Source organism: Giraffa tippelskirchi, chromosome 10 (genome assembly GCF_054371585.1).
Source record: "Giraffa tippelskirchi isolate mGirTip1 chromosome 10, T2T-mGirTip1v1.2.pri, whole genome shotgun sequence".
Lineage (NCBI taxonomy): Eukaryota > Metazoa > Chordata > Mammalia > Artiodactyla > Giraffidae > Giraffa > Giraffa tippelskirchi.
In genome coordinates, this window is record NC_137284.1 from 60,760,095 (window position 1) to 60,784,857 (window position 24,763).

Genomic DNA, 24,763 nt, shown 5'->3' on the forward strand with positions numbered 1-24,763 from the left:
CGCATAGAGTCGGACACGACTGAAGCGACTTAGCAGCAGCAGCAGTGGCAGTAAGGTCACACTTTGTCAGCACTGTGAGGCCAGGGAACATCTCCAAGGAAAAATGTAATAAAAACTTCTCTGAATTTTATTGGTAAAAGTGTGTGTACGTTAGACTCATCATTTACAGGTGTCAGCAAACTATAAACCCCACCCGCTCCTCTCCTCAAGGTAAAGTGTTTGGGAATCCAGCCACACCCAGTCCCGCATATCTAAAGACTGCTTTCCTCCTGTGTGGTCCAGTTGAGCACTTATGACCCATGTGGCCTAGTCTTGACTGTAATCTGGCGCTTTTCAGAAAAACTTCTCTGACCCTTGACTTGCTTTGCCAATTCAGATGGCAACACACTAAGAGTTTCTTGCCACAATTTAAAAAGACTCTCCATGCGAGCTCCGTGGAGGTAAATGGGAATTGAACTCCCTGCCTCCTTTGTACACACCCGAAAACATCAAGTGGGAAAAGTACATGCAAATCCCAGTGCATCGTAAAAATACACTGATAAAAGAAGTTGAATGTAATCAATGAAAATGCATCTTAGAAGTGAATAATGACACCAAAGCTAAATTGCTCCAAAGCAGAAGCAGGAGATGTATACACTTAAAATAGGATAAGTGAAGGTTACATTGATAGAGGATAGCACTTTTGTCATAGCTGAGCAAATTTTCTTTTTGTTATTTTATTGTACAGTGAAGAGGATGTTAGCATTCCGAGTTCATTGTTGTGTAGTAAATACAAAAGCCATGAAAATGAAAAATGATTTGCATTGCCTGCTTGGTTTACAGCATGTATCAGTCCGTGCACTTTGGTTTGTGCAAGTTACAGAGCTTTTCAGTTTTGGTTTTCAACCCATAACATTAATAGACAAGTGAAATCAAGTTCCTTGAAAGAGAGTGCTACCTACACTACAGGCCTTCTGAAAACCTGCCTTGGGTAATGCCAGCTGAAATGGTGAGGATTCTTTGGCTGAAGGGCCTCCATTTTTCAGGTATGATTATGAAATGCATTTTAGAAGCTATCAAGTAGCACCCTCTGGTGGTGAAATGTTAAACCAACCATTTCAAAGAACCTAAGACCTGCACATTAACGTGGCAGAAAATACAAAGTTGGGAAAGGTTTTGGGAGTTCACCCAGTCTATCCCTGGGCCTCCAGGCAAATCAGCAAGATCATTAAAAACAACCTCGCCACCCAACCAAAACATTTGTTTGAGTTAATTTGCTGCCAGAGGTATTTGCAGAACTGTAGCCTGAGGTATGTTTATTTAGTCCCAGATTTGACCCATAACATAAAGTTCTACAATTGAAATTGGAGAAGGAGTGAATTGTTTTTTGGAAATGTGTAGACTTTAGATATTGGAAATGGTACAGAAATATTTACAAGGGAAGATAAATTAAGGATGAAAAGGCATCAACTCTAAACTTTTAAACTGGAGCACATCAAAAGGAGGAGCCTGGGCTTTCCATTTTATGAGTGCAGAGAGGGCTTGGGACCCCTCATTATGCTGTGGTCCAAGCAGCAGGAAAGAAGGAATTTATTCCTCTGCGCTTGGCAGAAGTTCTTTCTGTTTCGTTAGCAAGGCTCATAGAGCTTTTTTATGGTGATGGGCCTTTCGATGGTTCAAATTCCTCAATGTAGATTTAAGCTCAAAGTGAGCTACTGTCCCTGTAGACGGTGAAGCAATCCCCAACAGGTTTAGATGGGCAGAACTTTGGATTTGAGTTCAGCAAATGGTCCTCTCACCTCAGATGATTCTCTGGCTACCCAAGTGGTCCAGCCCCTGGCTGCCAGGGGTGCCCCACGACCCCCTTTCATCTGCAGTATGAAGGGAGCCAACAGAGGCAGAATAGGAGGCTCTTCCCACGTGGCTGGTTTGAGTTGGCTTCCAGTTTGGAGCGTGGGCCATGGCACTGTTTTCATGGCGACTGCAGCCGTTCAGGGTCAGGAAACAATGAACTACTGAGTTTTATGACCCATTGAGGCTCTTGGATGGATAAAATACTTAAAGCTGTGGTGCCCATAAGATCCATTTTAGCTCATTACTGCCCATGGTGTATGAAGGAATGCTGATTATTTTTTAAGTCATTATGCGACTATGGAAAATTTAACAATATTTAACCCAATGATCTCAGAGCGTTGATCTATTCTGCATCTAATGGAGTTCTTATGCATTCAGTTTTTGATGTGTTCTCATTTTACTCTTTAAAATGAAATGGAAGGTACTGTGGACTTGCCCAGGCTTAAGCCTCTTTTCGCCACTATGTACTATAATGAACATTCTCTTAATTTGTGATCGTAATGACCTGTTATGAGAAACAGTCCAGAGAATGATTTAAAGCAGAAAGATTTAGGAATGTTGTCTGCATGAACACTGGTTTTTCAATATAAGTTTAGATCTTCCCTCCCTGCTTAGGTCATGAGTTGCAGAGGAAGAAAGCTGAGAATAGGAAATAGTGATTTGGGGAGCAGGATATCTCTGTCCCCAAAACATTTTAGACACATGCTTTTTATTCCTGGGTAATAAGAAAGGCGGAAAAAAATGGTTCCCTTCCAAACTACAGCTGCTTTGTGTTATTAATATTAACATCCCCCTTGATTGTCCATGAGGTGTTGATGTTAGTTAGGAAGGCAGTCTTCTACGTCTTTACTACAGCGAGAAAAGTGACAGGCCCATCCTAGCACCCAACAGATGCTTGGAATGATAAAGATGAGGCCAGACATCTCAGAAATGCCAAGTTCTGTAATGACCCCCAGGAAAAGGAGAACTTCTTAACTTGCTGGAAAAATGTAAGCCAATCTGGAGGGAGGAGGTGGAAACTTACATAACCTGTTGATTGTCTGAAGAGTTCTTTGATCTTCCTTTCCTCTTCATGATATATTATAAATGGGAACTTCAGTTCAGTTCAGTTCAGTCTTTCAGTCGTGTCTGACTCTTTGTGACCCTATGAATCAAAGCACGCCAGGCCTCAATGTCCATCACCAACTCCTGGAGTTTACACAAACTCATGTCGATCAAGTCGGTGATGCCATCCAGCCATCTCATCCTCTGTTGTCCCCTTCTCCTCCTGCCCCCAATCCTTCCCAGCAGCAGGGTCTTTTCCAATGAGTCAACTCTTTGCATGAGGTGGCCAAAGTATTGAAGCTTCAGCTTCAACATCAGTCCTTCCAATGAACACCCAGGACTGATCTCCTTTAGGATGGACTGGTTGGATCTCCTTGCAGTCCAAGGGACTCTCAAGAGTCTTCTCCAACACCACAGTTCAAAAGCATCAATTCTTCAGCACTCAGCTTTCTTCACAGTCGAACTCTCACATCCATACATGACTACTGGAAAAACCATAGCCTTGACTAGACGGACCTTTGTTGGGAAAGTAATGTCTCTGATTTTTAATATGCTGTCTAGGTTGGTCATAACTTTCCGTCCAAGGAGTAAGTGTCTTTTAATTTCATGGCTGCAATCACCATCTGCAGTGATTTTGGAGCTGCAAAAAATAAAGTCTGAGACTGTTTCCACTGTTTCCCCATCCATTTCCCATGAAGTGATGGGACCAGATGCCATGATTTTAGTTTTCTGAATGTTGAGCTTTAAGTCAACTTTTTCACTCTCCTCTCTCACTTTCATCAAGAGACTTTTTAGTTCCTCTTCACTTTCTGCCATAAGTGTGGTATCATCTGCATATCTGAGGTTATTGATATTTCTCCTGGCAATCTTGATTCCAGCTTGTGCTTCATCCAATCCAGCGTTTCTCATGATGTACTCTGCATATAAGTTAAATAAGCAGGGTGACAATATACACCCTTGACGTACTCCTTTTCCTATTTGGAGACAGTCTGTTGTTCCACATCCAGTTCTAACTGTTGCTTCCTGACCTGCATACAGGTTTCTCAAGAGGCAGGTCAGGTGGTCTGATATTCTCATCTCTTGAAGAATTTTCCACAGTTTATTGTGTTCCACACAGTCAAAGGCTTTGGCATAGTCAATAAAGCAGAAATAGATGTTTTTCTGGAACTCTCTTGCTTTTTTGATGATCAAGCTGATGTTGGCAATTTGATCTCTGGTTCCTCTGCCTTTTCTAAAACCAGCTTGAACATCTGGAAGTTCATGGTTGACGTATTGCTGAAGCCTGGCTTGGAGAATTTTGAGCATTACTTTACTAGCATGTGAGATGAGTGCAATTGTGCAGTAGTTTGAGCATTCTTTGGCATTGCCTTTCTTTGGGATTGGGATGAAAACTGACCTTTTCCAGTCCTGTAGCCACGGCTGAGTTTTCCAAATTTGCTGGCGTATTGAGGGCAGCACTTTCACAGCATCATCTTTCAGGATTTGAAATAGCTCAACTGAAATTCTATCACCTCCACTAGCTTTGTTCGTAGTGATGCTTTCCAAGGCCCACTTGACTTTACATTCCAGGATGTCTGGCTCTAGGTGAGTGATCACACCATCATCATTATCTGGGTTGTGAAGATCTTTTTTGTATAGTTCTTCTGTGTATTCTTGCCACCTCTTCTTAATATCTTCTGCTTCTGTTAGGTCCATACCATTTCTGCCCTTTATCGAGCCCATCTTTGCATGAAATGTTCCCTTGGTATCTCTAATTTTCTTGAAGAGATCTCTAGTCTTTCCCAATCTGTTGTTTTCATCTGTTTCTTTGCACCGATCACTGAGGAAGGATTTCTTATCTCTCCTTGCTATTCTTTGGAACTCTGCATTCAGATGGGTATATCTTTCCTTTTCTCCTTTGCTTTTAGCTTCTCTTCTTTTCACAGCTATTTGTAAGGCCTCCTCAGACAGCCATTTTGCTTTTTTGCATTTCTTTTCCATGGGGATTTTCTTGATCCCTGTCTCCTGTACAATGTCACGAACCTCCGTCCTGGTTCATCAGGCACTCTATCAGATCTAGTCCCTTAACTCTATTTCTCACTTCCACTGTATAATCATAAGGGATTTGATTTAAGTCATACCTGAATGGTCTAGTGGTTTTCCCTACTTTCTTCAATTTCAGTCTGAATTTGGCAATAAGGAATTCATGATCTGAGCCACATTCTGCTCCCAGTCTTGTTTTTGCTGACTGTATAGAGCTTCTCCATCTTTGGCTGCAAAGAATATAATCAATCTGATTTCGGTGTTGACCATCTGGTGATGTCCATGTGTAGAGTCTTCTCTTTTGTTATTCAAAGAGGGTGTTTGCTATGACCAGTGCGTTCTCTTGGCAAAACTCTATTAGCCTTTGCCCTGCTTCATTCTGTACTCCAAGGCCAAATTTGCCTGTTACGCCAGGTGTTTCTTGACTTCCTACTTTTGCATTCTAGTCCCCTGTAATGAAAAGGACATCTTTTTGCGTCTTACTTCTAAAAGGTCTTGTATGTCTTCATAGAACCGTTCAACTTCAGCTTCTTCAGCGTTACTGGTTGGGGCATATGCTTGGATTACCATGATATTGAATGGTTTGCCTTGGAAATGAACAGAGATCATTCTGTCGTTTTTGAGATTGCATCCATGAACTGCATTTCAAACTCTTTTGTTGACCATGATGGCTACTCCATTTCTTCTAAGGGATTCTTGCCCACAGTAGTAGATATAATGGTCATCTGAGTTAAATTCACCCATTCCAGTCCATCTTAGTTCGCTGATTCCTAGAATGTCGACATTCACTCTTGCCATCTTCTGTTTGACCACTTCCAATTTGCCTTGATTCATGGACCTAACATTCCAGGTTCCTATGCCACATTGCTCTTTACAGCATCGGACCTTGCTTCCATCACCAGTCACATCCACAAGTGGATATTGTTTTTGCTTTGGCTCCATCCCTTCATTCTTTCTGGAGTTATTTCTCCACTGATCTCCAGTAGCATATTGGGCACCTACCGACCTGGGGAGTTCCTCTTTCAGTATCCTCTCATTTTGCCTTTTCATACTGTTCATGAATATTACTCAGCGATAAAAACAACAAAACAATGCCATTTGCAGCAACATGGACAGACCTAGAGATGATCATACTAAATAAAGTAAGTCAGATAAAGAAAGACAAACGTCATATGATACTGCTTATATGTGGAATCTTAAAAAAGTATATTTAATATACTTTATTATTACTTAAATGTCTTCCTTTTAGGTTCGATCTTGTTGAAGGCAAGGTGTATGTTCTTTTTTTAAAATTTTCATTGGAGTCTAGTTGATTTACAATGTTGTGTTAGCTTCAGGTGTACAACAGAATAAATCAGTTATACATATACATATATCCATTCTGTTTTAGATTCTTTTCTCATACAGAATACAAAGTATTGAGTAGAGTTTCCTGTGGTATACAGTAGGTCCTCATTGGTTGTCTAGTTTATATATATTAGTAGTGGAAGTAGTCAATCCCAGTCTTCTAGTTTATCCCTCACCTCCCTTAACTTCAGCAACCATCAGTTTATTTTTTTACATCTGCTACTTTATTTCTGTTTTGTAGATAACTTCATTTGTACCCCCTTTTTTTTAGATTCCACATATAAGCAGTATCATATGATGTTTGTCTTTCTTTATCTGACTTACTTTATTTAGTATGATCATCTCTAGGTCTGTCCATGTTGCTGCAAATGGCATTGTTTTGTTCTTTTTATGGCTGAGTAATATTCTATTATATATATGTACCTCATCTTCTTTATCCATTCCTCTGTTGCTGGACATTTAGAAGGTATGTGTTCTTTACCTCCATGCCCAATACAGTGGTTGGCACAAAGGACTCAACAGATATCAGTGGAAGAAATGAAGGATGAGATAATTCTAGAGGAATAAGAAAGAACGGAAAATGCTCATTGCATTTTGGGGAGATTGGAGTATGATGCACACATTAAGGCTGTACTGGTTTTGGGGGGTTTATAAGGAAAAGTCATGAGAGTACAGTTGTATGAGGAGGGGAGTTCAATGTTCCTATTTGCACCAGGCTTCTATTTCATTCCCCAGGCTGGTGCAGGTATTACTGTTGTAAGCATGACATAGTTGTGAGACCTGAAGAAGAAAACCTCCGAGGCAGCCTGTCTTGTCCTCAGATAGAGCAAAGCTGTCGTCAAGTTTTTACTGTTCAGAGATGCTGTTTAAAGTACTTTGAATTTGGAACAGGTGTGTAGGAAGGAGGCTGAGGAAGGCTCTTGTTTCATCTTTGTACTTGTAAAAAGTATATTTTCTTGGCTGTTTGAGGGTAATTTCTAACTTGGCTTCCCGTTCTCTCTGGCATATACTCAATATAGATGCTTCAAGTATAGAGATATTTTCCCAGGATAAACTAGTCCAGTGCTGTGCAATAAAAACATAATGAACCATTATGCATTTTAATAATGCTTTGTTTAACCTAGTATGTTAAAAAATTATTCTAACATGTAATCAACATAAAAATTATCAATGAGATATTGTACATTCTTTTTTATATTAAATCTTCAGAATCTGGTTTGTATTTGACACAGCATATCCCAATTCAAACACTAACGTCTCCTTGGAAGTACTTGAACTGTAATAAAGCTTTCATAAAATTTACAGTTGAAAAGGTAGATTCCTATGCCACTGTTGTTTCAAACACATTTGAAAGCTGCTTAATAATGGGATCAAATGTTTAACTTTAAAGTTCAATTATAAAATGCCATTTTTCAGTTGCTTTAACCATACCTCATTGCTCAGTAGCCTCAGGGGACTAGTGGCTCCTGAACTGGACAGCTCAGGTCTACTGTGGTCCATCATGGTGCAGGTCAGGCTCTGAGAGCCACAGCCAGCCTGATCTCCACTTCACTGTGGCCAGGCAGAGGGGCAGGGGTGAGGAGACCTCCCTGACTTGTGGAGAACTCCTCCGGGTTCATGATGACTTTGTAGACACTCCTCCTTTTTGTGAGTTCAGCCATATCCAAGAAAGTGTTAGATGACTGGACAGAATCAAAGTTGTACTCGCAGCAGGGTAAGTCCTCAAGTAATCCTCATCCTGTCATATTAGAGGCAGTTGTAGGAACCCCTCTGGGTTCTCCCTTCATGGCCTGTAGTTTGTTGTTCAGTCACTAAGTCATGTCCAACTCTTTGTGATCCCGTGGACTGCAGCACGCCAGGCTTCTCCGTCCTTCACCAGCTCTCGGAGTTTGCTCAAAATCAGGTCCAGTGAGTTGGTGATGCCATCCAACCATTTCATCTTCTGCCGCCCCCTTCTCCTCCTGCCTTCAATCTTTCCCAGCATCAGGGTCTTTTCCAGTGAGTCGGCTCTTCGCATCAGATGGCCCAAGTATTGGAGCTTCAGCTTCAGCATCAGTCCTTCCAATGAATATTCAGGGTTGATTTCTTTTAGGATTGACTGGCTTGATCTCCTTGCTGTCCAAGGGACTCTCAAAAGTCTTCTCCAGCACCATAGTTTAAAGGCATCAATTCTTCAGTGCTCAGCCTTCTTTATGGTCCAGTCTCACATCTGTGCACGACTACTGGATAAACCATAGCTTTGACTGTCTGGACCTTTGTCAGCAGAGTGATGTCTCTCGCTGCCTTTCAATACACTGACTAGGTTTGTCATTCTTTTCTCCCAAGGAACAAGCATCTTTAAATTTCATGGCTGCAGTCACCATCTGCAGTGATTTTGAAGCCCAATAAAATAAAAGCTGCCATTGTTTCCATTTTTTCTCCATCTGTTTGCTGTGAAGTGATGGGACCAGATGCCGTGATCTTAGTTTTCTGAACGTTGAGCTTTAAGCCAACTTTTTCACTCTCCTCTTTCACCTTCATCAAGAGGCTCTTTAGTTCTTCTTCACCTACTACCATAAGGGTGGTGTCATCTGTGTATCTGAAGTTATTGGTATTTCTCCTGTCAATCTTTATTCCAGCTTGAGCTTCACCCAGCCCAGCATTTCTCATGATGTACTCTGCATAGTTAAATAAACAGGGTGACAATGTACAGCCTTGACGTACTCCTTTCCCAATTTGTAACCAGTCTGTTGTTCCATGTCCGGTTCTAACTATTGCTTCTTGACCTGCATACAGTTTTCTCAGGAGGCAGGTAACTTGGTCTGCTATTCCTGTCTCTTTAAGAATTTTCCACAGTTTGTTGTGATCCACACAGTCAGTAATTTAGATACTAGGATATGCAGTCCTTGTACCCTGTCTTCATGTTGCCCAAAGGACTACTGAAGACCATGTATGACCTCCTTGTTAGTTATCTATACACTTCTGCAGCTCCCTGTCCTTCTTCATGAAGTAATGAAAGATCAGAATTAAGATTTGAGTTCTTCCCACTATATAGCACAGGTAACTTTACTCAATATTATGTGGCAGCCTGGATGGGAGGGGAGTTTGGGGGAGAATGGATATATGTGTATGTATGGCTGAGTCCCTTTGCTGTTCACCCAAAACAACTATCACAACATTGTTAATTGACTATACTTCAATACAAAATTAAAAGTTAAATAAATGAATTTTTTTTAAAAAGATTTGAGTTCTAAACTGCCGAGTGTTGAATTCTAATTCCTCCTACACATTGGTGGGCCCAAGAACATAACTCTTTGATACAAAGTTGCCAAATAAAGACATCTTCCAAAGAATCTAAGTGGAAATACTTTTTTGGAACCTAAAGTTTGAAATCAGACAGTTCTTATTTCCTCACTGAAGCCAGTCCTGAAACACCTGGAAGTGACTTGGGAGAAGACAGGTTATGGTATCATAACTTTGACTTCCCACTGGATCCCAGTTTCCTGGACCTTAACACGCCTTCTCTGAACTTACTATTTAAAGAACCACCATGTGTTTCATGACAAGCCGTGGTGGCATCTGGATGCAAATTAAAACTCCCTAGTGAAGGTGACACATGCTCATCTTATTTTTAGCTTCTGTTTTTTAGATAAGAACCAACACTATTCCAGAGAGATGGTGACATCTGCCACGTTTTGCTTCCTTAAAATATGCCTGCTCTTTCTCTTTTGACACTTGGTTGAAGTGTTAGTCCTCTCTCAGAACAAACTGTAGAGGCTCCAGGCCCAGTGCTAACAAGATTAGAAATGGAAAGATTCTCTCCTGGGATATTAGTTTTCTTTATCAATGTTAATCTCATATCTGCTTGGCAAAACTCTTGAAAGACAAAAAAAAACAAAAGGAGGGGGGAGGGAGTGCTATCTAAGGAACACAGACATCTCAGACAATACTTTTTAGGTATTATTTATATCAAATAGACACATTTTTCTAGTTAAAATTGTTTTCCCTATCTCTCAACCACCTTTCCATCTATTGGTCAGGAGAGCATTCATGATTTAGTTCTTGGTTTCTGCTGCTGCTGCTGCCAAGTCGCTTCAGTCGTGTCCGACTCTGTGCGACCCCATAGACGGCAGCCCACCAGGCTCCCCCGTCCCTGGGATTCTCCAGGCAAGAACACTGGAGTGGGTTGCCATTTCCTTCTCCAATGCATGGAAGTGAAAAGTGAAAGTGAAGTCGCTCAGTCGTGTCCGACCCCTCGCGACCCCATGGACTGTATAGCCTACCAGGCTCCTCCGTCCATGGGACTTTGCAGGCAAGAGCACTGAAATAGACATTGGATTGGCTTAGCTGCCAGGCAGTCTTGTTATTCCAAAGGAGAAACCTCATGCTAAAAGGTAATTTATTTTTAAAAAGCACCTAGTGAGAGAGCCAGAGATGGGACAGTCAAGTAACAGTCAAATGAGCTCATTTATTCAAAATATTCCTTCCATTGAAAAATAGAAGGGCACCAAATAACAACTAAAAATGAAATCAGAAATGTAATAAAAAGACTGAATACAGAGGAAGACTTGGTGCCAGTGGGCACTGTCTTATTTACTAGACCTCTGATGGAAGATGAGATGTTCGATGGCATCACTGACTCAATGGACAATTTGAGCAAACTCCAGTAGATGGTCAAGGACGGGGAAAGAAGTGCTACAGTCCATGGGGTCACAAAGAGTGGGCTATGACTTAGTGACTAAACCACCACAACAACTATAATCTACAGGTCTACAGATAAGGGAGAGTCATTGAGAAAAATAGCCTTAGGGCATCCTGGGAACTTTAGGCTCAATGTATGATTGTGTTTTGGCCACAGTACTGTATTAATAAGCAAACTGTTATTTTTAAAGAATGATTTGTATATTGGCTGCACTAGGTCTTCTCTGAGTGTGGGCTTTCTCTAGTTGTGCAGAGTGGGGGCTACTGTCTAGTTGTGGTGCTTGGGCTTGATTGTGGTGGCTTCTCTTGCTTTGGAGAACAGGCTCTAGATACACAGGCTTCAGTAGCTAAAGCACACAGGCTTTCGCTGCCCAAAGCACATGAAATCTTCCCAGACCAGGGATCAAACGCATGTCTCCTGCATTGGCAGGTGGATTCTTATCCATTGACCCACCAGGGAAAGTCTCAAATTGTTGTATTTTAGGAAGATAGTTTGAGAATTTTATTTAAGCATGGGTGAATTACTTAATTAACCAACATATCACAGTCTCTAGACTATCAAGATTTAATGTGCTTTGTAGATGCATGGCGGTCGGAAGTAAAAGATTTTATATAAAATAAAAACATTGTCCTTTTAAAGTTGTGATGGCTCCATCCCTTTAGTTTTTCATAAAACTGAAGGTATCTTCAGAGCAGGAAGATAAGAAGCTTAACTAAAGCTAAGGACCTAGAAGCTCAAATTAACACGAAAGCAGCTGTGAGATTTTTTTTTTTTTTCTGACTCCAAGGCTTACACATTCAGGTAGATTTTCTAAGCACATTTAACCAATATCTAAATTATATATCTAATATCAAGTTAACATGTAATCATAGATCACTAATTGCTTCCCCCAAGTCCATTTACAAATCCAATTTTGTTGACCTCCAAGGCACCCCTTCTCAAAGGTTCTCATGAACCTGGTTACAGACACATCAGTTCTGTGTATCACTGATGCCTGCATAGTGCCTAATATTTGGTGTGGAAATGAATGGATGACCTCACTTAGCTCATAAAGTAACCCCAACTGTTTGCCTTATGAGCTAGATGATGGAAGAAATGAAAGAGAGGTAGGTCTAAGAGGTAAGAGGTATGAGATGGGAGGAGGTGCACCAAAATTTATAGTTTCAAATGCGAAAAAACTGTGGTTAATTTAAGCAGAAGAGCTATACAAAAAATATCTTCATGACCCACATAACCACAGTGGTGTGGTCAGTCACCTAGAGCCAGACATCCTGGAACGCAAAATCAAGTGGGCCTTAGGAAGCATCACTATGAACAAACCTAGTGGAAGCAATGGAATTCCAGTTGAGCTATTTCAAATCCTAAAAGGTGATGCTGAGAAAGTGCTGCACTCAGTATGCTAGCAAATTTGGAAAACTCAGCAGTGGCCACAGGACTGGAAAAGGTCAGTTTTCATTCTAATCCCACAGAAGGGCAATGCCAAAGAATGTTGAAACTACCGCACAATTGCACTCATCTCACATGCTAGGAAAGTAATGCTCAAGGTTCTCCAAGCCAGGCTTCAACAGTATGTGAACTGTGAAATTCCAGATGTTCAAGCTGGATTTAGAAAAGTCAGAGGAACCAGAGATCAAATTGCCAATATCTGTTGGATCATTGGAAAAGCAAGAGAGTTCCAAAATAACATCTGCTTTATTGACTACGCCAAAGCCTTTGACTGTGTGGATCACAACAAACTGAGGAAAATTCTTCAAGAGATGGGAATACCAGACCACCTGACCTGTCTCCTGAGAAATATGTATGCAGGTCAAGAAGCAATGGTTAGAACCATGCACGGAACAACAGATTGGTCCCAGATCGGGAAAGGAGTATGTCAAAGGCTGTATATTGTCACCCTGCTTATTTAACTTATATGCAGAGTATATCATGAGAAATGCTTGGTTGGATGAAGCACAAACTGGAATCAAGATTGCAGGGAGAAATATGGATAACCTCAGATACGCAGGTGACACCACCCTTATGGCAGAAAGTGAAGAACTAAAGAGCCTCTTGATGAAAGTGAAAAAGTTGGCTTAACAATCTATAGATTCAATGCAATCCCTATCAAGCTACCAATGGTATTTTTCACAGAACTAGAACAAATCATCTCACAATTTGTATGGAAATATAAGAAACCTCGAATAGCCAAAGCAATCTTGAGGAAGAAGAATGGAACTGGAGGAATCAACTTGCCTGACTTCAGGCTCTACTACAAAGCCACAGTCATCAAGACAGTATGGTACTGGCACAAAGATAGAAATATAGATCAATGGAACAAAATAGAAAGCCCAGAGATAAACCCACGCACATATGGACACCTTATCTTCGACAAAGGAGGCAAGAATATACAATGGAGAAAAGACAATTTCTTTAACAAGTGGTGCTGGGAAAACTGGTCAACCACTTGTAAAAGAATGAAACTAGAACACTTCCTAACACCGTACACAAAAATAAACTCAAAATGGATTAAAGATCTAAACGTAAGACCAGAAACTATAAAACTCCTAGAGGAAAACAGGCAAAACACTCTCCGACATAAATCACAGCAGGATCCTCCATGACCCACTTCCCAGAATATTGGAAATAAAAGCAAAAATAAACAAATGGGACCTAATTAAAATTAAAAGCTTTTGCACAACAAAGGAAACTATAAGCAAGGTGAAAAGACAGCCTTCAGAATGGGAGAAAATAATAGCAAACGAAGCAACAGACAAACAATTAATCTCAAAAATATACAAGCATCTTCTGCAGCTGAATTCCAGAAAAATAAACGACCCAATCAAAAAATGGGCCAAAGAACTAAACAGACATTTCTCCAAAGAAGACATACAGATGGCTAACAAACACATGAAAAGATGCTCAACATCACTCATTATTAGAGAAATGCAAATCAAAACCACAATGAGGTATCATCTCACACCAGTCAGAATGGCTGCTATCCAAAAGTCTACAAGCAATAAATGCTGGAGAGGGTGTGGAGAAAAGGGAACCCTCTTACACTGTTGGTGGGAATGCAAACTAGTACAGCCACTATGGAGAACAGTGTGGAGATTCCTTAGAAAACTGGGAATAGAACTACCATATGACCCAGCAATCCCACTGCTGGGCATATACACCGAGGAAACCAGAATTGAAAGAGACGCGTGTACCCCAATGTTCATCGCAGCACTGTTTATAATAGCCAGGACATGGAAGCAACCTAGATGTCCATCAGCAGACGAATGGATAAGGAAGCTGTGGTACATATACACAATGGAATATTACTCAGCCATTAAAAAAAAAATACATTTGAATCGGTTCTACTGAGATGGATGAAACTGGAGCCCATTATACAGAGTGAAGTAAGCCAGAAAGAAAAACACCAATACAGTATACTAATGCATATATATATGGAATTTGAAAGATGGTAACGATAACCCTATATGCGAGACAGAATAAGAGACACAGATGCATAGAACAATTTTATGGACTCTGAGGGAGAAGGTGAGGGTGGGATGTTCTGGGAGGATAGCATTGAAACATGTATATTATCATATGTGAAACAGAACACCATTCCATGTTCGATGCATGAGACAAGGGCTCAGGGCTGGGGCAATGGGATGACCCAGAGGGATGGGATGGGGAGGGAGGTGGGTGGGGGGTCCAGGAAGGGGAACACATGTAAACCCATGGCTGATTCATGTCAATGTATGGCAAAAACTATTACAATATTGTAAAGTAATTAGCCCCCAACTAAAATAAATAAATTTATAAAAAAAAAAAAAGTTGGCTTAAAACTCAACATTCAGAAATGAAGATCGTGGCATCTGGTCCCATCACTTCATGGCAAATAGATTGGGAAACAGTGGAAACAGTGACAGACTTTATTTTTCTGCGCTCCAAAATCACTGCAGATGGTGATTGCAGCCATGAAATTAAAAGATGCTTGCTCCTTGGAAGAAAAGCTATGACCAACATAGACAGCATATTAAAAAGCAGAGACGTTACTTTGCCAACAAAGGTCCATCTAGTCAAAGCTATGGTTTTTCCAATAGTCATATATGGATGTGAGAGTTGGACTATAAAGAAAGCTGAGTGCCAAAGAATTGATGCTTTTGAAATATGGTGTTGAAGAAGACTCTTGAGAGTCCCTTGGACAGCAAGGAGATCCAACTAGTCCATCCTAAAGGAAGTCAGTCCTTAATATTCATTGGAAGGACTGATGTTGAAGCCAAAACTCCAATACTTTGGCCACCTGATGTGAAGAACTGACTCATTTGAAAAGACCCTGATGCTGGGAAAGACTGAAGGTGGGAGGAAAAGGGGATGACAGAGGATGAGATGGTTGGATGGCATCACCAACTCAATGGACATGAGTTTGAGTAAGCACCAGGAATTGGTGATGGACAGGGAAGCCTGGCGTGCTGCAGTCATGGGGTCGCAAAGAGTCAGACACAACTGAGTGACTGAACTGAACTGAATTTAAGCAGGAAAGAGTTTGAGTAGAAGGATAATATGTAAGTCACAGAATCAACATGACGATTGAAAAGACAGATTCAGAAGACAGGCTGAGAAGCTAATTGTCAAGAAGATAGCCAAAACATAAAGTATGAAATATTTTCAATAAGTCTACCACCAGCGAACCTAGGAGAAGCATGCCAGGCAAGGAGAAAAACCCAGAATAAACAGTTATTCTAGTGAAGACAAGTTGATTCTCCACTACACAACAGAAAAATGTGATCAACCTGGCTGGTTCTTCTTTTGAAATATGGTTCAATATAGGGAATTTTGATTGACCTCTAGTTGGGTGGTAGCCAAGGCATCTTGAATTAGGGCAACTGTGCCCTTGCATAGCCTTGGTGCACATACTTGTAGCTATAGATACTTTATGAGTCCCCTGAGCAAGTACTCGTGCAGGTGGACACAGAATAACCGGCGTTTAGAATAGAATATATCAACTCTTCCATCTTAGAAGCCTCATTCACAGTGCATAACTTTATAAAAAGTTTTATTGAAGTATAGTTGACTTACAATGATGTATTAGTATCAGATGTACAGCAAAGTGAGTGAGTTATGTATATACATATATCCACTGTTTTTTAGATTTGTTTTCCCATATAGGCCATTACAGAGTGTTGAGCAGTGGTCCCTCTGCTATATGGTAGATCCTTATTGGTTACACAGTGTGCAAGTTTTTTACAAAAATATATTTATTTATTTGGCAGTGTCGGGTTTTACTTGCAGCATGTGAGATTTTTGCTGCAGCCCATGGGCTTCCCTGGTTGTGGCACAGAGGCTTCTATCTAGTTGTGTGTGTGTTTAGTTGCCCCATGGCATCTTAGCTCCCAGACCGGGGATTGAACCTGCATCCCCTGCATTGGAAGGTAGATTCCTAAGCACTAGACCACAGGAAAAAGCCCCACAGTGGGTAACTTTTGATTGTACATAAATCTTCTGTCACTCTGGGTATATGTTGCAAGGTCCCGCCATATCCCCCTTTCCTTAATCTTTTGCTTTGTATCCTCTAATTGTGACCTCTCGGTTATTGCTCATGGATTAGGTTTGGATAGAGCCCTTTCTCAAACAATCTATTCTTCCAACTAAAGTGGGCAACAAGATATGCTGATCAAAACTCTTTTCCAAGTGGAATTGTAGTGGTTTTTCTTCTGCACTAAACTTCAGGCCTATACCTAAACGGAGGTGTACTGTCAGCAGTCCACTTCTGGCTTTTGCCAGCCTATCACCTTGCCAGAGTCCAGGTTTTTAGACAGCTAGTCACAGGCCGTTTCTCATGAGGCTGAGAGAGGAGTAAGAGTGCTGCAGTAGTAATGACATGACAGGGGGGACAACTGGCTCATGGAGACTGCTTGCTGCAACTCCGTATATAGCGCCTGTGGATGAGCAGACAGTGGGACCCCCTGATTTTATGGCCAGATGGATTAGACCCCGCTCCAGTTCATAATGCATTGTCCAGTTTCCATGGTCACTTGGTATCTCTACTTGGGTCTACTTGTTGGGACAACTAATGCCTAGCTCTCAAAAGGATAGTATGAATAACATAATGCAGAGCCTATACTGTAGCTCTAAGACCTAGGGATCTGTTTTGTGATTCCCTTTTAGAGCTCTTTGTCTGCTTTTCCACAGACACGTTGAGCATCATTGGAAATTTTGTGGAACAAAATATAGCCATTAAAAGTAGAAGTCTTTTGAGGCACCTGGTAAATAGATTGAATAAAGTGCATGCAAATTTTGGATACGTTGACTGCAAAGGCCAAAATGGCCCACCAAGTGTGACAACGGTTCGTATCAGAGAAAGAAGATATTTGCCATAAGCATTGGCGCTTTTGACCACTGCTGCTGCTGCTGCTAAATCGCTTCAGTTGTGTCCGACTCTGTGCGACCCCATAGACGGCAGCCCATCAGGCTCCCCCGTCCCTGGGATTCTCCAGGCAAGAACACTGGAGTGGGTTTCCATTTCCTTCTCCAATGTATGAAAGTGAAAAGGGAAAGTGAAGTTGCTCAGTCGTTTCCGACTCTTAGTGACCCCATGGTCTGCAGTCTACCAGGCTCCTCCATCCATGGGATTTTCCAGGCAAGAGTACTGGAGTGGGGGTGCCATTGCCTTCTCCTAGACTCATAGAAACTTTCCTGAAGTAGCAGGTCTTTATATTTCCAAATCTTTTGCTCCCATCCTCTAGCCTGCTTTGCATGAGTGCTCAATCGCTTCACTTGTGTCTGACTTTTTCCAACCATCTGGATTGAAGCCCGCCAGGCTCCTCTGTCCATGGGATTCTCCAGGCAAGAATACTGGAGTGGGTAGCCATGCTCTCCTCCAGGGGATCTTCCTGACCCAGGGATCAAACCTTTGTCTCCTGCAACTCCTGCATTGCAGGTGGATTCTTTACCACTGAGCCACCAGGGAAGCCCATCGTCTAGCCTACTTTGTGTCTTATCAAAGTATTGAAAATACCAATCCAGCTTACTCTCCAGGTCCTGCGAGCATGATGCCTTGTGTTGAAGGTGAGATTTTCAAGGTCTGTAGATAAAGCCAGCTTTCTGGCTTTAAGAAGTTGAAGATGTAAGAAGGTGAATATGCAAAGAGAAAGTGGGTCTTCTTTGGCTGTCAAGAAAAGACTTGGTATAGAGTGTGGTTTGAAGGGGGGTACTTTGAGACCTCTGTGTTCTCCGCTATATTCAGTTTTTCATTATTTCCTGATCAGTACTGCCACTTTCATGTAAGTGACTTGGTAAGGCTGGAAATGCAATGGACTTTCTCCAGGCACCCACAGGATTTTACATTTGTGTTGGATTTTGGCAGACATTTATGTAGAAAATTATCACAACCAGAGAAATTCCCCAGGTCTATGCCTTGAGCTAAAATACAGAGATCTAAGCCTGTCATCTCGTCTTTAAGCCCTCCAGTCTCATTAGAAGCAGCCACCTCACCCTAGCATCCTTAAATTCTTCATGCTGTTCACACTCTTCAATTTCAATGACAGTTTGATCCCTTAAATCCTTCTTTTCAATGGACACTTCATTAAAGGTCACCACAGAAGAAAAATTATCTAGTTATTTGTTATAGCTGACAGATTCCCATTCCTGAACTCTGAATTTTCATATTTTTTAGCCCCTTTTAGGACAAATAACCAACACCAGTTTCCTGAGTGTCTTCTGATACCAATTTCTGACCAGTCTGGGTCCATGGTTGTCAACAATAGAAAGTAACTCTGGTTAACTGAAACAGAGAAGGGGTTTGTTGGAAAGATGTGAGGTACTTGATAAAATGGATTTTAACAGTTAGAAAATTAGAACAGAAACAGGGAATCCCTAACCCCTAGTGTGACTATATTTGAAAATATTGCTTTTAGGAGGTAATTAAGGGGGCTTCCCTGATGGCTCAGTTGGTAAAGAATCTGCCTGCAATGCAGGAGACCTGGGTTTGATCCCTGGGTTGGGAAGATCCCCTGGAGAAGGGAAAGGCTACCCACTCCAGTATTCTGGCCTGGGTTGCAAAGAGTCGGACATGACTGAGTGACTTTCACTTAAAGCTATATGGAGCTTCCCTGGTGGCTCAGACAGTAAAGAATCTGCAGTGCAGCAGACCCAGGTTTGATCCCTGGGTCAAGAAGATCCCCTGGAGAAGGACATGGCTACTTACTCCAGTATTCTTGCCTGGAGAATTCCATGGACCAGAGGAGCCTAGTTGGGGCCACAGTCCATGGGGTCACAAAGAGTTGGACACAGCTGGATGACTGACACAAGGCTAAATGAGGCCATCAGGGTAGAATCCTAATTTTATAGGATTGGGGCCTTATAATTGGAGGAAGGGAAGAAGGGAAATCCATTTCTTTGTTTCTCTCCATGTATATGCACCAAGGAAGGCCATATGAGGACATGGTAAGAAGGCCTCTGCAAGCCAGGAAGAGGGCTCTCACTAGAAATTCAACTGTCTCGTAACTTGATCTTGGACGTCCCAGTCTCTAGAACTGTGAGACAATACATTTCTGTAGTTTAAGCCCCTATGGCATCCTGCCATGGCAGCCCTAGCCGACAGTGGAAGTGGCTAACACAGCAAGGTGATGCCACTGAACTTGGTCAGCTTGATAAGGTGACGTGGACCTCCTGGGCTTCCTGTCACTGAGTACTTGCTGTTATGCCCAGGATTTTCAACCCTATTGTTAACTCCTGCCTTGAAAACTTGGACTTCTTCCTGCACCTTGATGGTGCTCCCTTGAGATTTATTTATTTATTAAATTTATTTATTGATTTGGTTGCACTGGGTCTTCGTTGCTGCACGGGTTTTCTCTAGTTGTGGCTAGTGGGGGCTCCTCTAGTTGCAGTGCACAGGCTTCTCATTGCCGTGGCTTCTCTTGTTGTGGGGCACAGACTGTAGGGGGTGCAGGCTCAGTGGTTGTGGTTCACAGGCTTATTTGCCCTGCAGCATGTGGAATTTTCCCGGATCAGTAATTGAATCCATGTCCCCTGCATGGACAGCCGGATTCTTAACCACTGGATCACCGGGGAAGACCAATACTCTGCCTTCTATTCAACCCCTGGCCTGGAAGTCCATCTGCAGCCCAAGCCATGTAGTCCCTTTATCCACCGCAGCAGACCCCGTGGCAGACTGCTCTATACTGAGGGTCCATGCCTCAGATGGTCTGATGGAGGCTTGGGAGCACTCACTGGTCCTCCTCTCTGTTTTTGCCAGCCACTCTCAAACGAGGCTGGGATGTTGCCTTGTGGTGAAGAAGACCTGTTGTGTATTGGTCTCCTGGATTCCCAAATAAAGAATGTGGTTCAAAGGTTCCTGTGCTCCCCTGTCTTCTTGGTTTAATACTCCATCCCTCCTAATTCTTTTCCTCCAAAGTAGAAATCCAGATATATCTAAAAACTTTTCTCTTCTTCTCCCTAAATGTTCCTTTTCTTGCCATTTACCTGAACTCCCACGTTTTTAACTTCCCTCATAGATTGGAGGGAAGGAGGAGTGATCTTTACTTTTTTTTTTTTTTTTTTAATTCTAAATGGTAAGGAAAAGAAATTTGGAATGCCTTTTCTCTCTCAGTTAATCCTGACTCTCATCTTACTGTGGGGTTCCAAAATCCAGTTTTTTGAGGAGGGAGCTGAATGTTACCTTTTATTTTCATTCTTCTGCACCAAATTCTAAACTCTCTACTAGCAAATGAGTGCCTTAGGTAGACTGACTGAAGATTAATATGTTCAGAAGGAAAAATAGAAAAGTACATTAATACTTTTCAAATATAACTCTCACTGCTTATCAAAATGAAGAGGACATTGTTTCTGTTCATCACTCTTCTTTAAAATAATGCAAGTCACATATGTGATTTTTTAAAATTTAATTAATTAATTTCTTTTCCCCACACCATGAGGCATGTGGGACCTTAGTTCTCCAACTAGGGATTGAACCCACGCCCTCTTCGGTGGAAGTGTGGAGTCTTAACCATTGGACTGCCCTGTTTATCACTTCTGATCAATGATAGAGGCAAGAAATACCGGGATTAAAGAACATCCGGTGCTTAACAAGCCTTTTATTCCCTGGAGAAATACAGCTGATATGTTGACTAAGTTAAGAAGTATATAAGGTTCCGTTTCCAGCATGGCAACATGTGGAGCTCTGTGGATCTGCTTCACAGTAAAATTAGTGAAAACAATCATTAACCACCCCCCTCAAAAAAAAACACAAACTATTTAAAGTCTCTGAAAGTGGTTCCATGGGCATATAGCAAATACACAGCAATAACAACAAAAACACGTATCTTTTAAAAACTTACTAAAATTTGGTAAGAACAGGAAAGAGTCTGCAGTGTTTGAACCACAGCTCACTCTCTTCCTCCCTCTTCTCAGTTCATCTTGAAGCAAACCAGAGCTCAAGTGGGTGCAGAAAAGAACACAGAGCTGTCTCTTCTCCAGCTCCCAGTTGGAGGGGCTACTGTATTTTCCTGGGAGGGGCAGGACATTAGCATCTCTGTTTCTGCCCGGATACCTGTTACAGAGCCTAAGTTTCAAGCAAGTGCAGGGGAGAGGTGGATGTTCTCTTCTTTAGCCCCATCCTGACTTGAAAGGTAAGGGGACAGCATGCTAAAAATCCTGGGACCCTACATCACCCTCCCTCCAGCTCATGTGTGAAGCAGAGCTTCCATTCAGGGAGAGGCAATTCACACAGAGCAGAGGCTATGGCAGGACCCCACTCTGCCAAGCACCAAGCTCCAAAAGTGTAGGTGTCGCTCAGAAGTATGCCACTGTCCCCTCCCTCAGCTTCAGAGCCTCGGCCCAGAGATTCTGCCCAGGGGAAGAAGCAGGCCATAAAACAGCTCAGAATCTCTTCCGGAAGAGGCTGACTTCATTTGCAACAGACTGGGATATTCAAACCTAAGGACATTCTCAAAACAATAGAGGTCATGAGTGAATGAGTGCTCAGTTGCTTCAGTTGTGTCCGACTCTTTGTGACCCCCACGGACCTCTGTTCTTGAGATTCTCCAGGCAGGAATACTGGAGTGGATTGCCATGCCCTCTCCAGCAGATCTTCCCAACCCAAGGATCGAACCTTTATCTAGGTGCATCTCCTGCATTGCAGGTGGAATCTTGACCACTGAGCCACTAGACGTGCTGTAAAACAAATCAGAGGCAACTGGTAGATGCATATGAGATGTAAGCTAGGTCACGGCTGGCTAGTTTACTAGACAGAACCAGGGAAACAGACAACTAAGAAGAGCCTTCTCGGGATCAGACAAATCTCAAAATCTGAACTCAAAGACTATTTCTTTAAAGGAGGCCGAGTTTCATTGGATCAGTCTGTGGAGAGTTTGTGCCCCAGGGCATTGTTGACAACAATAGAGCAATCAGCCAGCTATTAATGGAGATTAATAGCAGGGTGTGTCAAGGACAGTGACAGTTAAAGTGACTGCAAAAGACTGTTGCTCTCCAGAGATGACTGTCCACATGCCCAAGACTGCACCATCTGAGGAGCAGTATAAGAGCCTTTATACCATGAGGTGAGAGGAGAGAACGGACTTCACCAAAATAACCCAGTCACTAAACAAATAAGCAAATGACAATAACCAACCCCTAGGGGAGGGAAAGGCGATCAACCAGCTCCCAGAGTTGCTACCATGTATTATCTAAAATAGCCAGTTTCCCACAACAACAAGAAAATTTGAGGCATACAAAGAAGCTGGAAAGTCTGATAGGGAGAAAAGCAGGCAAAAGAAACTGCCTTGTGAAAACAGATTAAAAACATCAGTATTTTATTAAGTGGAGAATATCAGTAAAGAAGTGTTGTAGCCACACATTCTGGGAAACAAACTCACTCAGAAGGACAATGCAGATAGTGAAGTGCAGTTTATCACACCGGCGGGCCCAAGGCAGAGTCTCCTCTTAGCCAAGGACCCCGACCAGTTTTTGTGAAAACCTTATAAATCCCATGGATAGAGGAGCCTGGTGGGCTACAGTCCATGGGGTCGCTAAGAGTCGGACACGACTGGGCGACTTCACTTTCATGCACTGGAGAAGGAAATGGCAACCCACTCCAGTATTCTTGCCTGGAGAATCCTAGGGACAGCGGAGCCTGGTGGGCTGCCGTCTATGGGGTCGCACAGAGGCGGACACGACTGAAGCGACTTAGCAGCAGTAGCAGTATATATCCTAGGTGTACTTGCTCAAACCCACCTCCCCAAACTCCTTGAAACTAGTCTGGACAAGGTAAAAGAGAGATACGATCAAAGTTAACTCATGATTCATGTGTCGTAAGCCTAGATAGTTAAACAGTGGACATTTATCAATAGGCCTGTGGTCATATCCGGATAAACATAATGGAATTTACGACTTTGTTCTGTTACAGAGATAATTAGCATATTCAGAGATAATTAGCATATTCGTTTAAGCCGCGGAGAGTCCAAGTACAAGTCCTGAGGCTCTTTTATGGGGCGGGGTCTGGTTTTCCATTGGTATGCCATTTCTATAGACACCGGGCACAAAGTTCAGAGTCCATTCGGAGGGTGACCATGCATGTAGCCTAATGTTTGCAGCCTGGCCTAAGATGGAGTCCAGCTCTGTCTGTTTCCTTCTTCAGGAGTAGAAATTATTAAATAAGAAAAAAAGCCTAGAGGAGTGGAATTGGGAGGAGAAGGGAGACTTTTAAGGGAAGGGACATGCATATGTATAATTATGACTGATTCATGTTGATGTATGGCATAGACCATCATAACATTATAAAGCAATTATCCTCCACCCCCCGCCACTCCCCAAAAAATGGCAAATGTAAATTCTGGATTGGAAAGTACAAAAACTGAAAAGAAAGATTGATTAGAGGGCACAACAGCCAAAGTGAAAAATTAGGAGATCCTCAGAGAAATGTGAGATACCATTAGATGACTCAGCATGGATGCAATGAGAGTGATAGAAGGAGAGGTGAGAGAGCAAGGAGTAGAAAAAATATTCTAAGAAATAATTGTTGAAACATAATAGGTCTGTATAACAATAGCATTGAAAAGGGGAAGGGAATAGAGCTATATAGGTGTAAATTTCTATATTCCATTGAAATTGTTAGTATAAATCTGAAGCAGACTCTGATAAGATATATGTTAAGCCCTAGAGCAACCACTAAGGAAATCACTGAAAAAAAATTTAGTGAAAAAGTTATGTAAAATTAAGATGTTCTATTTAAAAATGTTCACCTAATGTAAAAGAAAGCTATAAAAGTATGATTTTTGTTGTGTAGTCGCTAAGTCATGTCTGACTCTTTTGCAGCCCCATGGACTGTAACCCACCAGGCTCCTCTGTCCATGGAATTCTCCAGGCAAGAATACTAGAGTGGGTTGCCATGCCCTCCTCCAGGGGATCTTCCTGACCCAGGGATTGAACCCGCATCTCCTGCCTTGGCAGGCAGATCCTTTTACCACTGAGCCACCAGGAAGCCCATAAAAGGATAACAGATGAACAAAAAAAGACAGAAGACATACAGAAAACAAAAATAAAATGTCAGCTATAAATCCCACCATAGTATATCAGTGAGTGGTCAAGTGGGGATGGGTGTGGGCACTTTGATGAAACCACACCTGCCAGATACAAACCCACAGGGGTCCTGAACAGATGCAGATACTGGACAACTATATGTGATGGCAGAGTATAGTAACAGTTCAGGCAAGCAAATTATAATCAAAAGAGAGAATGTAATGGCTTACAAGGAGATGTCCCAGAGTGGACTATAACAGCAGGAGAGTAACATAGTTTGCAATAGAAAAAGGGTTTGGGAAAGTAGTGGGGGAAAAGATAGAGAAAAATCCTAAGGTGGCAGAAAATATA

General features: G+C 42.0%; 1 protein-coding gene across 8 annotated transcripts in view; it reads left to right on the forward strand.

Annotated features, from left to right (window-relative positions):
* DYNC1I1 (dynein cytoplasmic 1 intermediate chain 1) overlaps positions 1 to 24,763 on the forward strand; it is a 402,307-nt gene that overhangs the window by 118,772 nt on the left and 258,772 nt on the right. The window lies entirely within an intron of this gene.